The sequence below is a fragment of the Nicotiana attenuata genome, unplaced genomic scaffold (assembly GCF_001879085.1).
Source record: "Nicotiana attenuata strain UT unplaced genomic scaffold, NIATTr2, whole genome shotgun sequence".
Classification (NCBI taxonomy): domain Eukaryota; kingdom Viridiplantae; phylum Streptophyta; class Magnoliopsida; order Solanales; family Solanaceae; genus Nicotiana; species Nicotiana attenuata.
Genome location: NW_017674867.1, coordinates 52639 through 67076, shown reverse-complemented (window position 1 = coordinate 67076; position 14438 = coordinate 52639).

The following is a 14438-nucleotide window of genomic DNA, read 5'->3' as shown; positions in this document are numbered from 1 at the left end:
TATATATATATATATATATATATATATATATATATATATATATATATATATATATATATATATATATATATATATATTCATGCTTATCTGTGTGTGTATATATGGAGGTCATGTGGTTAATGTGGTAGGGAAATTTTCTAGGTCATATATCTACTGTGTACTCAAAAATATTTTTGTAATTTAATACTCCTAAGAGTAGTCCCTCCGGGTCAAAAACTAAGTGTTAGTTTAAAATTTTGACACATTTATTACGAAAATTATTTTAATAATATATAATTATAAGAGTTATTTGACTGTTAGAGATTTGAAAAGATATATTATTTAATGCCTTGGTTTCCTGTTCTAGATCAAATTAGATCGGTTGAAAACATACTCCTTATTTTGTACAGGTGGGAGAGCCATTTAATTCATATTTGCATGTTTATGTAAATTGTGTTATAAACAATAAAAGAAGAAGAAGAGTATTGGAGAGCAAAGTAGAGGGAGGGAATTCTTATTGATATGGGGTGAATTACAATGGAATAGAACCCTCTATTTATAGGGAGATGGTGACTTAGCCACCAAGTAATAAACCCTAGAATCTCTCTAAATATAGACATTCACTATAAATAGAACTCTATTTATAACACTCCCCCTGAATGTCTATTCAACAGATAATGTGCCTTGTTAAAACCTTAACTAAGAGAAAACCCAATGGGAACAAAAATCTAGAAAAGGAAAAAGAGTACACATATCTAATAATACGCCTTTTGGTTGCCTCGTTAAAAACCTTGGAAGGAAAACCCAGTGGGATAAAATCTTGTAAGGGAAAAAAGTACAACGCGTATTAACTCCCCCTGATGAGAGCATCAATTCACATCCTTGAGCATTTGCATTCCAATCTTGTGCACCATCTTCAAAAGATCTTTGGTAGAGATTTGATGAACAAATCAGCCATATTAACTTGAATGAATATATTGCACCTTGAAATCATCATTCTTGATAGAGATATAATGTCTTCATAAATATCGTAGAATGGCTCTTCAATATCTCTATGGAGGTATTCTCGCTATCACATTATCATGCTTATAGTTATAGCAAGATACATATATGCACAAATTGCAATGAGGATGTGGTACTTCAAGATCAAGAATTGTATATGCTTCAAGCAATTTAAATCTTTCAAGGGTCTCATAAGTTAAGCCATATAAGTCATATAATTAGATGCATATCAAGGTTTCATGTCATGCTAGACAAATAAGATATCGAAAACTGATTGCACATATCATTGGCTTTATACTTTCAAGTATTTGAACTACATGTCTTTCATATGAATTCAAATTATACTTGAATTGTGGCTCTTCCATTTGGCCAATATTTTTGTGTCTATATTCGATAGACTTAAGATCATCATCTATCTTAGCGCTATGATAGATGTCGTCGACAAATATTTTATATCGGTTCCAACCTCCTTATTTTTCATAAAGACATAACATAGAGATCTCTTCATTCATATATTCAGGTACCTGAATCTCTCATGAGATTTTATGAAGTGTTATGTCATGTGATCTTCTAGATCATTTGCCTCCTTTATTATGATCATTTTGATCATTTGCTCATCTTCTTTATCAAGAAGTTTATTTGTAACCGATTGTCTATACACTTTAAGCTTACCATAGACTTTGTCATTCTAGGACTTATATTAATAGGTGCATTTGCAATGAGAATATAGTTACTTTCTTTGGGTCAGCAAATGCGTCTGGCATGCTTTGCAATAAATTGCACATGAATTATCCTTTTATGAACTTCAAGTTCATATTATTTTATTCGAGGATCTAGATGTATAAATGATAATTCATTCCATGTAACTTTTTCTCAACTGTTGTCTCTTGTCTCCTCCTCATGTTAGAAAAAAACTAACTTGTTTCCTCAACTTTGAGAACCCATCTTTGTGCATTATGGTGTTAATCAAAATATACACAGCACATCAATTATAATAAGATGGAATTATTTGGTTCCTGACCCTGAACCACTTGTGAGGAGAGAATGTAATATACTTTCGTATATAACCTATATCAAACTGATATAGATAACTTTGTTCTCATAAGCAATAGTTTAGCTATTAAGTGGAGGCGCTCAATAAATCATTTTGCTAAACGAACTGTGATGTAAACCAACTTATCAAGATGAACTTCTTGAATAAAAAATTTGGAAATTATGCTCGAAATTAAATTATTGAGCAAGTTACTCGCAAAACACCATGTTGCGGGTTAATAATAATTGCACATGTAACCATCTCATAGATGCATCTTATGTGGTATACATGGCAGGTGAATGGGCCCGTATTCACCTTTGAAATTTCCAGCATTCATGGGATTCAATCCCAATTTTAGTTGGTCTATTAGTTGGTCTATTAATTAATGAGAACAAGCAACATAAGAGAATTCGTAAAGAACTTTCTAGTTCTTTAATATTTACCCATGTGAATTCTCTTTTATTTTTGCACATCATACTTCAATTGATATGGCTAAACCAATTATGCCAACTGAATAAATTATTAATATTGATAAACTTCAGATTTACACCATGACGTGTGCAATTATCAATAAACTCCAAGTTTATTATGATATGGGTTTTTATATCAATAAACTTCTCTTTATTGTGGCATTCTTTTGTTTGTGTAGTACAAACTGGAGAATAAAGCGGGTAGCTTTTCACATACATATTACCACGCTACAAGTTGTAGTAATAGAAGATATTAAATCTTTCCTTTATTTATAGTCTAAATATAATCAACCGCTTTCGCGTATACTTTGGAAACTGAATAAGTTTCTTTGAGACTTACTAAAATACAATACCTTATTGGTAATCAATTGTGTTTCTCCAAAATAGTATAATTGGCTCTTGCAGAGTTCTCAATTAATTTTGTAGTACCACATATTCATCAACATCCATATGGTGAATATCTCTTTTAAAGAGAAAGTTATACCATTATAGTTATGGTCAAAATTATATGCAAGATCTGTTTCTTGCATTACCGTTGTCTTTTAACAATCACAATGCCAAAATATTTTGGCGTACAATAGGTACGTGACCAATGACCATTCATGCCATAATAATGACATTATTTTCTTATATCATCTCAAACCTCCTTTTAGAGGTGAGTGCGGTATATTCACTAGCACTAGCACGTTCATATTCTTTAAAGAATGAATATGTATTCGTAAATCAGATGTTGTCACATTCACATCATGAATGGACCATGATCATCTATATGTGCTTTACAAAATCTCATGTCAAATCGATGACAAATATTTTCCACAGAGTGAAAGATTATTTTGAGAATCCTTATTATTCTCATTATCACAATGATGACGATTATAATTTCGTCCATTGCCACGTCCACATCGATTGATACATTCATATTGATAATTTTGTCTTCTTTCAGACTTATCACATACTGCTATCATATTTTCTTAAGGGAATGAGAATGGAGCAAATTCAATGGGACGGGTTTCCACTTTTTGTGCCCATAATCATACATGATTTTGATCATGGCAAGACATAGAAATTTTACCACTTTGGGCTGTTATAATTTCTTTCAAACTCCATTAGAGTTATTATCAAATTTTGTTGTCTTTGCTTGTATATAAAATCAAATTATAGAATTTCAAGAATTTAAAAGAGAAAAATAAAGTAAAATACTTACCTTAAATCCAGAATTTAATCATGAAGGAAGTTCATGGAACGATTGACAATCATTATGCTCAATCCCAAAGCTTCTACTCAATTAGTTAGAGTCTCGTACTGATAACGTGTTATGAACAATAAAAGAAGAAGAGTATTGCAGAGCAAAGTAGAGAGAGGGAATTCTTATTGATATGGGGTGAATTACAATGGAATAGAACCCTCTATTTATAGGGAGATGGTGACTTAGCCACCAAGTAATAAACCCTAGAATCTCTCTAAATATAGACATTTACCATAAATAGAACTCTATTTATAACAAATTGGTGGTTTTTGTCCTTTATTGGAAAACAAATACTGTACATATTTAATATATATAATAACTACATTTACTACAGCTTAATCCACATTTTATCAGGCAATAAATGGATAAGACACAGATATAAGGGATCAAGAGGGATCATATAGTAAATTTGTATTTTAACCACTACCGTACTATTTTAAGCAGAAGTATAATGATGATTTTTTTCCTCTGACATCTATTGAAGGGGGAAGTAATAACACCTGGTAATTCATTATTACTACTAGAACTAGTCAAAATTCAAAAAAAGAAAAAAAAAGAAAAAAAAAGAAATAAGTTACACATATGGTTAAAGTATTAAACAAGAAGAGTGAATAAGAGAAATTTCTGGGTATAGTTAATTAGTCTTTAGATTCGGGGACGACAAGTACTTCATCTTGAGTAGGATCTCTACATTGAGTAAATCGTGTGATCATAAAATAAAATTTTATCCTTTATCGATTAAAAATACACGTATTAAAAGAAAAATACGTATATTACTTTCACGTGTATTAAAAGGAAAAATGGCATGAAAGAGCTCTTCGTATTTCTATCAATTGTAAAATATGTAATTTTTCTTTTAATACCTGAGCAAGTGAGCTATGTATTCCCTTCCTAGTTTGAAGAGAATTAAATTCCTCATTTTTTACGCCGCTAAGAAGAAAATTTAAATTAACCTTATTAATTAATGTTAATAAACTGTATTTTGCGATATATCGGCAAGTCGTTATCGTGATATTAAATCTTACTATGAATTTGAATTTTGAGTTCATAAGAAGCCACAATATGAGTTAAGCATGCCAAATTAAAAGGCACAGATGCTTGCAAGAGAAAATGAAAACATATGACTGAAAGCTATTTTAGGCTTGCAAATTAAGATGAATCGATTTGTTTCTTTCAGTCATTTAAATTAAAGAACCTTATGATTGATTCTTTGTCGTTGATGATTAATAATGACACCACTATAGACACCAAGGAGGCCCCTCCTAACCGTCCTATCTAGTTTATTTTCAAAAAATTTACCATACATATCTTTTCCTAATTGAGATTTTAATTTAACAAAACTCATTATGATAGATAAGCACTTTTATGCGTTGGGGTTGAATCATATAATGAAATTCAAAAGAGATGCATAGTGGACATAAAGATGTGGCCTAACAGTCAATGAAGTGAATACAAATTTTGATGTACAGAGTTCAAATTTTAGTGAAGTCCAAAAGCTTTAAGTGATTTCTTTCCACATACTTAAGGCTTGATGGACAGAGCACTCGGTATCCATTAGGGTTTGAGCTATGTTTTTCCTTTTCGTGTGGATAAATAAAGAACATTTACCTATCTAAATGGTCACACCCAACTGTAGTTCTAAAAAGAATAAGCGGTCGCTGCAAATATAATACCAGTCTAAGAGTCTGGAGTCGAATCCCACAGAGAACTAAAGTTTCACTGTAACTGTTAAGTATCACTAAGAAGACAAGCTCGAACAATTTCCAAGCTATAAATATCAAGATTCTTATGTCTAACTAATTAACAAACAAATTAAAAAGTAAATTAACAACTAGAGATACTAAGGGTTGGAGACAAGATTAAGGAGGCCTAAAGTTATGATTTCGCCAATTGTCGCAATCCTTCCCACTATATCTCCTATTATTTCGCCTAAGTATTCTCTACTGATCGTGAGCACTTCACGTGTCGTAATTCTCTTTCGAGTAACTACCACAATTTACTAGACATATTCTCTCGAACTACGCTAGCTGACACTAGTTCATCGCTCACTAAGACCACACCAAGGTTTCATTATTTCTAATCCCGCCTTTAAAACCTCCGTATTCATTTCTCGCATACGTTAGGAGTGATCTTGTTCAACAACTACCTAAATATGTACCCTTTTTCAAGTAATACATAATAAATACGCATAATCAATTGAGAGCTCTTCAATCAACAACAATAATCACGTAGTTGAACAAGTAGGGAAATCCAACGGCTCAATTATATTAAAAATATAACAAGAATTTATCCTACAAAAGGTTTTATCAAAATCCTAGATAACAATTTAGCTATTCATAATAGTATGCAAAACTACAATACTAGAATTCATAACCAATAATGAAAATAGAAAGAAGAAAGTGAAGAACTCTTAGAAGAATTCTCCGCTTTTCTCCTAGCGTGTTCTTTCCTTCTTAGGTCGAATCTCCCCTTCAAAAGTGAGTTTAAGGATTATTTATATGTGATAGGGTTTGCATGGGGCGAAATAATACAAGACCACTTCGGAACATCCTTTTTAGGTTAGCTCGTTCACTCTCTCGTACGCACGCGAGAGTGAATGAGCGAAGTTCTTCTCTTTTTTTGTTCCTTATAGGTCTCTTGTGCACTTCGATGCCTTTTTTCCTTAATCCACTATTTTTTTTCAAACTCCCCTCAGCTATCTCGTTCACTCTCTTGTGTGTACGTGAGAGTGAACAAGCAAAGTTCTTCTTTTGTCTCGTAGTCCCGAATAAACATTTTTTGCTCATCTTTCGTCCAACTTGCTCCTACACATAAGAATGCACGTAATGAACATAATTCACTACAAAAACTCATGTAATCTCCCACATTCACACAAGTTATGAGATGAAATTGCACTCAAAAATATGCATTTTTCACCGTTTACCAACACCCCACACGTAAATTCTTGCTCATCCTCGAGCAACTTTCAAAATTAAGCACAATGGCAAGAAACACCTTTCAACAAAAATAAGGCATGCCTCACACCAATGAAAATGGTTTATACCAAAACTTAGAACAACATAAGAACTATTGACATCTTTATTCAAAATTAGACCTATGCCAAGACTATTTAAAATATTTGTGTGACTTCTTCTAGCGTCCTAACCTCAAAAGATGACTCAAATGCATTCCTTACTATGACTCACTTCTTGTGTCAAGTTAAAATGCCTGGACTTTACCAATTCTTTGTAAATCATGTGCTCTCACCACAATCAAAGAGAGAAATTAGTTCACACTCAAATATGCATTTAAGTATAATTTAAGGACTTACAAATCGAAAGAATTCGCTCACTCTCCTAAAGGAATTCATGTGCATCCCGAGGTCGTACCATAGGCTTTCTCATAGTGTATGTATCTACTAATCTAAGCTTGCAAAGTCTATGATCAATTAGGTCTTTACGGATTGTAATGTAGGCTAAGAGCGGGTAGGTTATATTTGTGAAAATAGTGGCTCACCATCCTAAGAACTTTAATACATTAATCTTTAGCTATCCAAAAACTACACACTTTTTATTACCAATTCAAGCAATGCCACGAAACCATATACAATTTGGCCCTTCTTCTTTAAGCACAACTATGCATTCACTAGCCTAGATTAAGAGGAACAGGAGGTGTATATTTTTTATTTTTCTTTTCTTTTTCATATTTTCTTTATCTTCTTTTCTCTTTTTATTTTCCAACACCTCTCCAAATTTAGGTTGCCCGGCTAATGATCTTTCAAAACATACATGTATCTTTGGCCTTTCTATGGTTCCACTCAAAAGCTACCCCCAACTCTCACCTTACTCTTCTAAAGGCTTAAGTGCTTTCGTAGGTAAAGGTTCAAAAGATCCAATTAAGAACAAAAAGGGAATCATCTTGTAATGTAATTGGAAATTTGAAGTTCTTAAGAAAATTTCATGATTTTGATGCTAAATTCATAGTTGTTGATGTTGTTTTAGTGATTTGAATGCACGAGCGAGTCCGTATGATATTTTTAGGTCGGTGTGTATGTTTGGTTTGGAGCCCCGAGGGCTCGGGTGAGTTTTGGGTAGGCCACGGGGTGAAATTTTGGACTTGAGGAATTGTAGATTTTCAATTGTTGCATTGCAGGCCTGCAGGCTTCGCATTTGCGAAGCATGGCTCGCAAATGCGAGAGGCTTATTGCAAATGCGAAAGAAGCCCAGGCCAACCAGCCTCGCAATTGCGAGGATTCCATTGCAAACGCAATGCCCCCCTTCAGCCTGTTGTCGCAAATGCGATACTTTGTTCGCATATCCCTACTCGCAAATGCGAGAGCCCCTTCGCAATTCCCAGCATAGCAGAGGTCGGGGTTCGCAATTGCGAACCCCTGTTCGCATTTCCCATATCTGCGACCTGCAACTTTTATACTTAGCCGAAATTCAACCATTTTTCACTTCTTTTCAAAACACAAACTCCCTAGGGCGATTTTTCAAGAACAACTCTTCTTCCAAATCGATTGTAAGTCAATTTTAACTCGTTTCCTTCAATCATTAGCATCTTTTAACATGATTTCAACTCAAAATCAATGATTTTCATGGGGGAATTTGGGTGTTTTGGGTAGAACCTAGGTTTTTCAAAAATTGGGGATTTGGACCTCGATTTGAGGTCCGATTTCAAAACAAATTATATATTTGTGTTCGTGGGGGAATTGGTAATCGGGTTTTGGTTCGAACTTCGGGTTTTGACCATGTGGGCCCGGGGGCGATTTTTGACTTTTTGGGTAAAACTTTGGAAAACTCATTTTCATGCATCGGGGTTGATTCATTTAGCGTTTATTGATGTAATTAAGTAAGTTGTGACTAGATACGAGCGAATTGGTGGTGGAATCAAGGGGTAAAGCTATAATTGAAACGTGAATTGTGTTCGTGGTATGGAGGTAAGTGTTTGGATAACCTTAGCTTGAGGGATTAGGAGTCGTGTCTTATTTGCTACGTGTTAATTGTGGAGTACGACGTATAGGCATGGTGACGAGTATCTACACGTCGGTGTCAAGCATGCCCGTGAGTCTTGTATTATAATTGTTATGACTCCGTTGTGGTTTATTGTGCCTCATATGTTACTATCATCATTATTCCCTTGCCGGGATATTTGTTTTGATATTATTGTTCCCTTGTCGGGATGTTGTTGAAATATTATTGTTCCCTTACCGGTATATTGTTATATTCTTCTTGTTCCCTTGTCGGGATGTTGTTATATTGCTCTTGTTCCCTTGCCAGGATTCTTTGTAGTTGTTGTTGAATTGTAACTGGGATCGGGTGGCACGCCTGCCACAAGATAAATGAAATGGGAGCGGGTGGCACGCCTGCCACGAGATAAATAAAATGGGAGCGGGTGGCATGCCTGCCACGAGATAAATAAAATAGGAGCGGGTGGCACGCCTGCCACGAGATATATGAAATAGGAGCGGGTTGCATATCTGCAACTAGATACGTGAAATGGGAGCGGGTTGCATGCCTGCAACAAGATGTGAAATGAAAGTGAATTCTGCCTTTGTTTTCCTTATCCTTGTTAGTAGTTGGATTTTGGTTCCTTTATAATTCTCTTGATATTCTGTTTTACCTGTTATTCCCCGAAGCATGCTTTCCTCCTCCCATCTTTACTTGTTTATTTCTGCTTTACTTTCCGCTGTATATTATATAACTGCACAGGTTTATTTGGTAGTCTGGTCCTAGCCTCGTCACTACTTCACCGAGGTTAGGCTAGGCACTTACCAGCACATGGGGTCGGTTGTGCTGATACTACACTCTGTATTCGTTTGTGCAGATCCCAGTGCTGTTGACTTTGGACCGTAGATTGAGTGGCTACCTTCAGTCCACACAGAGATCCAAGGTAGACCTGCAGGCATCCGCAGGCCCTGGCGTCTCCCTCTACCCCTTTATTCCTGTTTCATTTTCTTAATTCAGAAACAGTGTATCATTTATTTTTCAGACTTTATATGTAGTATTCTTTGATCGTTTGTGAAAATGTGACACCAGTTCTGGGTTGTTGAGGCTCAAACAGTTGTTTTGGATACATGTTCAGATATTCTATTGCTTTTCTTCCGCTTATTTAAATTTTTTTGTTGTTTTCACATTATTGTTTTTAATTGTTAAAGAGTATAAAATGGGTAAAAAGGTAATTTGTTAAATATTCAGCTTGCCTAGCTCACATTAGTAGGCGCCATCATGACTCCCGAGGGTGGGAAATCTGGATCGTGACAGTCGGAATCATTCCCGCTATATCTATAACGACCCGGCCGGTAGTTTTGAGAGTTGTAGCCCCATTCCCACATTTATTGCTTCTCTGTTATTCAACAACTGTTATATGATTTACCGGGTTAGTCGGTCCGGGTCCGGAGAGATTTCAAAGTGAATTGAGACACTTAGTCTCTTAATTGAAAGCTTAAGTTGGAAAAGTTGACCGGATTTGACTTATATATAAACGGCATCGAATTTGAATTTTGATGGTTCCGTTAGCTCCGTTAGGTAATTTTGGAGTTAGGAGCACGTCCGGATTGTCATTTGGAGGTCCTTAGTAGAATTAGGCTTGAAAAGGCGAAAGTTGGAATTTTAGAAAGTTTGACCGGGAGTGGACTTTTTGATATCGGGGTCGTATTGGATTTTCGGATGTGATTTGATAGGTTTCGGTGTCGTTTGTAGAATTTGGAAATTTCAAAGTTCATTAGTCTTGAATCCGGGTGTAATTCGTATTTTTGATGTTGTTTGAGGTGATTTGATGGCTCGACTAAGTTCGTATTGGGTTATAAGACTTGTTGGTGCGTTTGGTTGAGGTCCTGGGGGCCTTGGGTTGATTTTGGATGGTTAGCAGACTTGGAGTTTGATTTGAGAGACAGTTGAAGTTTTGCTGCTGCTGGTGTAACCGCACCTGCGGAGTGGGCACCACAGGTGCGAGCTCACAGAAGCGAGAAGGGGGGTCATAGAAGCGGTTAAGGAGGAGGCTGGCAGAAGTCATATGTGCGAGGTCCTTCCCGCACCTGTGTGTCCGCAGATGGGCCCAAAGGATTGCAGAAGTGGAAATGGCTGGGAGCCACTGGTCCGCAGAAGCGGAAGGCCTGCGCAGAAAGCGCACCCACAGAAGCGGGATTTGGACTGCAGAAGTGGTTGGTCGCCTTAAGTGAGTTTCCGTAGAAGCGGATGAGGGACAGCAAAAGCGGTGCCACAGAAGCGGCTAAATGTCTGAAGAAGCGGGAAGCCTGGGCAGAACATATAAAAAGCGAGGGTTCCCGATGTTGGCTTCATTTAAACATTTTTGAGCTCGGATTTTGGGGATTTTGAGAGGGCTTTTCAAGGGGAATTCTTGAGGTAATATCCTTGTGTCCATTTTTCTTCAATAATCACATTTTCCCATCGATTTTACACCTAGTTGGTGAGTTTTTGAGGTGAAATTTGGGGGGTTTTAGGCTAGGGATTTGGAAAGTGAATTTTGGGGATTTGAATGACCAATGGGGTCGGATTTTGGTAATTTGGTATGGTTAGACTCGTGAGTGAATGTGCTTTCGGATTTTATGACTTTTGTTGGATTTCGAGATGTGGGCCCGGGGTCCTAGTTTGAGTCGATTTCGAATTTTGGCTATAATTTCATATTTTTCTTGTGGAATTGATCTCTTTAGCCCATATTGATTGCATTGTACTGCTTGTGGTTAGATTCGAGAAGTTTGGAGACCGATTTGAGAGGCAAAGGCATTTGGAGTAGAGTTTTGTCCGGATTAAGGTAAGTAACACTTTCATACTTGGTTCTGAGGGTTCGAAACCCCGAATTATGTGTTATGTGATTGGTATTGAGGTGATGCACATGCCGAGTGGCGGGCGTGCGGGCGTGCACCGTGAAAATTATAACTTGGTCAATTCCATGACACTGTATAGTGGTTCTATCTTGTTGATATCCGTGTTCTCATCATGTGATAAAGTAATTGAGCTGTCAATCATGCTAGATATCATGTTTAAGCTTTATGCTGGTATTGTTAGGCTCCATAGTGGTCATTTCTTGCTATCATCTTACTGATTTCATTGATATTTAGTACTCAGTCATATTCATTCATTCATTTCATATCATATCTCAGCTCAGTTTTAATTTATTGATACATCATATCATTGTTTTCGGGCTAGTTTCACGACATTTTGATGCCCGCGAGTGAGACTGGAGAGATTGATGACTGAGTGAGGCCTAGAGCCTGATTATGAGTGAAAGTTATGGAGATTCAAGTTGGTTTTGATTAGATTTTCAAACTGAAAGTCCAAGAGAAACACAAATATAAATTATATATAATTTGTGTAACCGGTGAACAAATAACATGTAAAATATATACAACTAACATAATTGTATACAAGTTGTATGTAAATTATTATTTTTTGATAGGATTCTATACCAAAATATTGTATATAAGTTCCAGCTTTGATCGAATTTGACAACAAAAAACTATAGTTAAGTTGTATATAAATTGTATCTTTTTACTGGATTTATACATATTTTGTGAAAAAGTTTAATTACTTTTTGTAAATAGGAAAATCTAGCTAAAATGGGTAAATAAGTTTAACATTTGTATATATACGAAAAGAACCCATTTGGACAACTCTCTTTGAATCAGCCCATACATTTAAAGACCTAACTTTATGTCTGATTTGAGAGAGCAAGAGAGAGAAACCATTCAGGTACATCTGGACGTGGTGATTGCTAGGTCTGTGCTAGTACTTGCTTTGGAGACTTCGAGGTAGCTTTTATGACGTCCAGAGACCTTGACTCACTTTCCTTTTACTTTCTTCAGTACCATTCCATTACTTAGATAGTTGTACTAGATTTTTGGTTTATGATGATACTTAGTAACGCTCATGTGCTCGTTGACACCAGAATTTAGAGTGGTTGTAGTAGTATTTTAGATATTTGTATCACATATTCATGAGATTCCCACTGTATAGTTTATTTAAACATGTTTTATTCAAACGATTAGTTGTTATGTGGTCGTTGGCTTGTCTAGCAAGTATGTTAGGCGCCATCACGACAGAATGGGATTTTGGATCGTGAAAATTGGTATCAGAGCACTAGGTTGCTTAGGTCTCACGAGTCATGAGCAGGTCTAGTAGAGTCTTGCGGATCGATACGAAGTCATATGTACTTATCTTCGAGAGGCTACCAAACCGCTAGGTAACTTCACTTTCTTGCATTCTTGTCGTGACAGCCATTTTTCAACATAGTCGAAAGAGAGAGTGTAAATTTTTGTATTGAAACATCAGCTTGAGCAGTCACTTTCAAGCTTTGATTTCCGCTTCATTTCTTGTCTGATCAAGCTGAAATTTGAACTAAGTGTTTCCATCATCTTAGTATCCGATTAAAAACTGACGGAGCACAATTTGGAGACCTGTAGATCCAAATGTTGAGTCGTGGACGGTAGCTGTATTTTTTATAATTTGCTTCCAATCTTCTGTTATTTGGTTGTTATTCTTGTTTCTATTGTTGATCCGTGTTTGACATTGAAGTTATATCCATTTTAGAAAATTTGTGCAACTCTCTTATTGATGTAGCGGAGCTTTAGTCACATGACTTTTTACTCTTCGCATAATGGGTTTTCTACGTAAATCTTGGTATCTCTTGCAATTGTTTATTTTTACATTGTAGTATTTAGCTTGTTTGGTTGATATACTTGCTGCCCGATATCGTTTGTGCTTGAATTAACTGTCTTCTCTTGGTTCAAATAGATTGAGAAGTTTAGACTTTGGCATTTCTTCCGCTGCTACATTGTTGTGCATTTGTTTGTAACGACCCGACCGGTCGTTTAGCCTTTTTGAATCCCGTTCCCCTATATAAAGCCTCCCGTACTTGCTTAAACTAGTTTACGAATTGCGGAGGCGATTGGTTCGGGGATTGGTAGAGTTTTGAGTAAAAATATGCCCATTTGCTTCTTTAGGATTTCTTAAAAAGACCAAGTTTGACTTCGGTCAACATTTTGGGAAAATGGGCCCGGATCCGTGATTTGACAATTTCTGAGGATTCGTGGAAAAATATGGGACCTGGGCGTGTGTCCGGAATCGAATTCCGAGGTTCCTAGCCCGAGTAATGAATTTTTTATCTAAAATTGTTTAATGGAAGCTTCAAGAAACTAAGAAATCATTGATTCCCTAGGTATCGGGCTCGGATTTTGGTTCCGAAGCTTGGTACAGGTCCGTAATGTCATTTAAGACTTTCTCGTAAAATTTGGTGCCAATCCGAGTAGTTTAAGGGCATTTTGACCCGTTAGAGGAGAATTAAGAACATAAGGATTCAATAGTTTGATTCATTTGGTTTTAGGGGGTGATTATAAGATTTAGCACTGTTTTGGGAGTTCCTAGGGTTCGAGTAGCTCCGCCTCGTGATTTCAGACTTGTCGGTATGTTCGGGCGGGGCTCGGGAGCCCCGAGCGTCAAATGACCGAGGCTCGAGTGAAGTTAGAAAGTTGAGAAAAGGCTGAAGGCTGCTGCTTCTGTCATAACCGCATCTGCGGTTCAAGGACCGCAAAAGCGAGACCGCAGCGGTCAAATGATCGCAGAAGCGGCCCAAGGCAGGCCCAAGGGAAGCCGCAGATACGGCCTTATTTTCGCAGAAGCGGTTCCGCATAAGCGCTTCTTAGACCGTAGATGCGGTCCAGCCTCCCTTAGCCTAGAGCCGCAGATGCGGCCTTATTTCCGCAGGTGCGGGA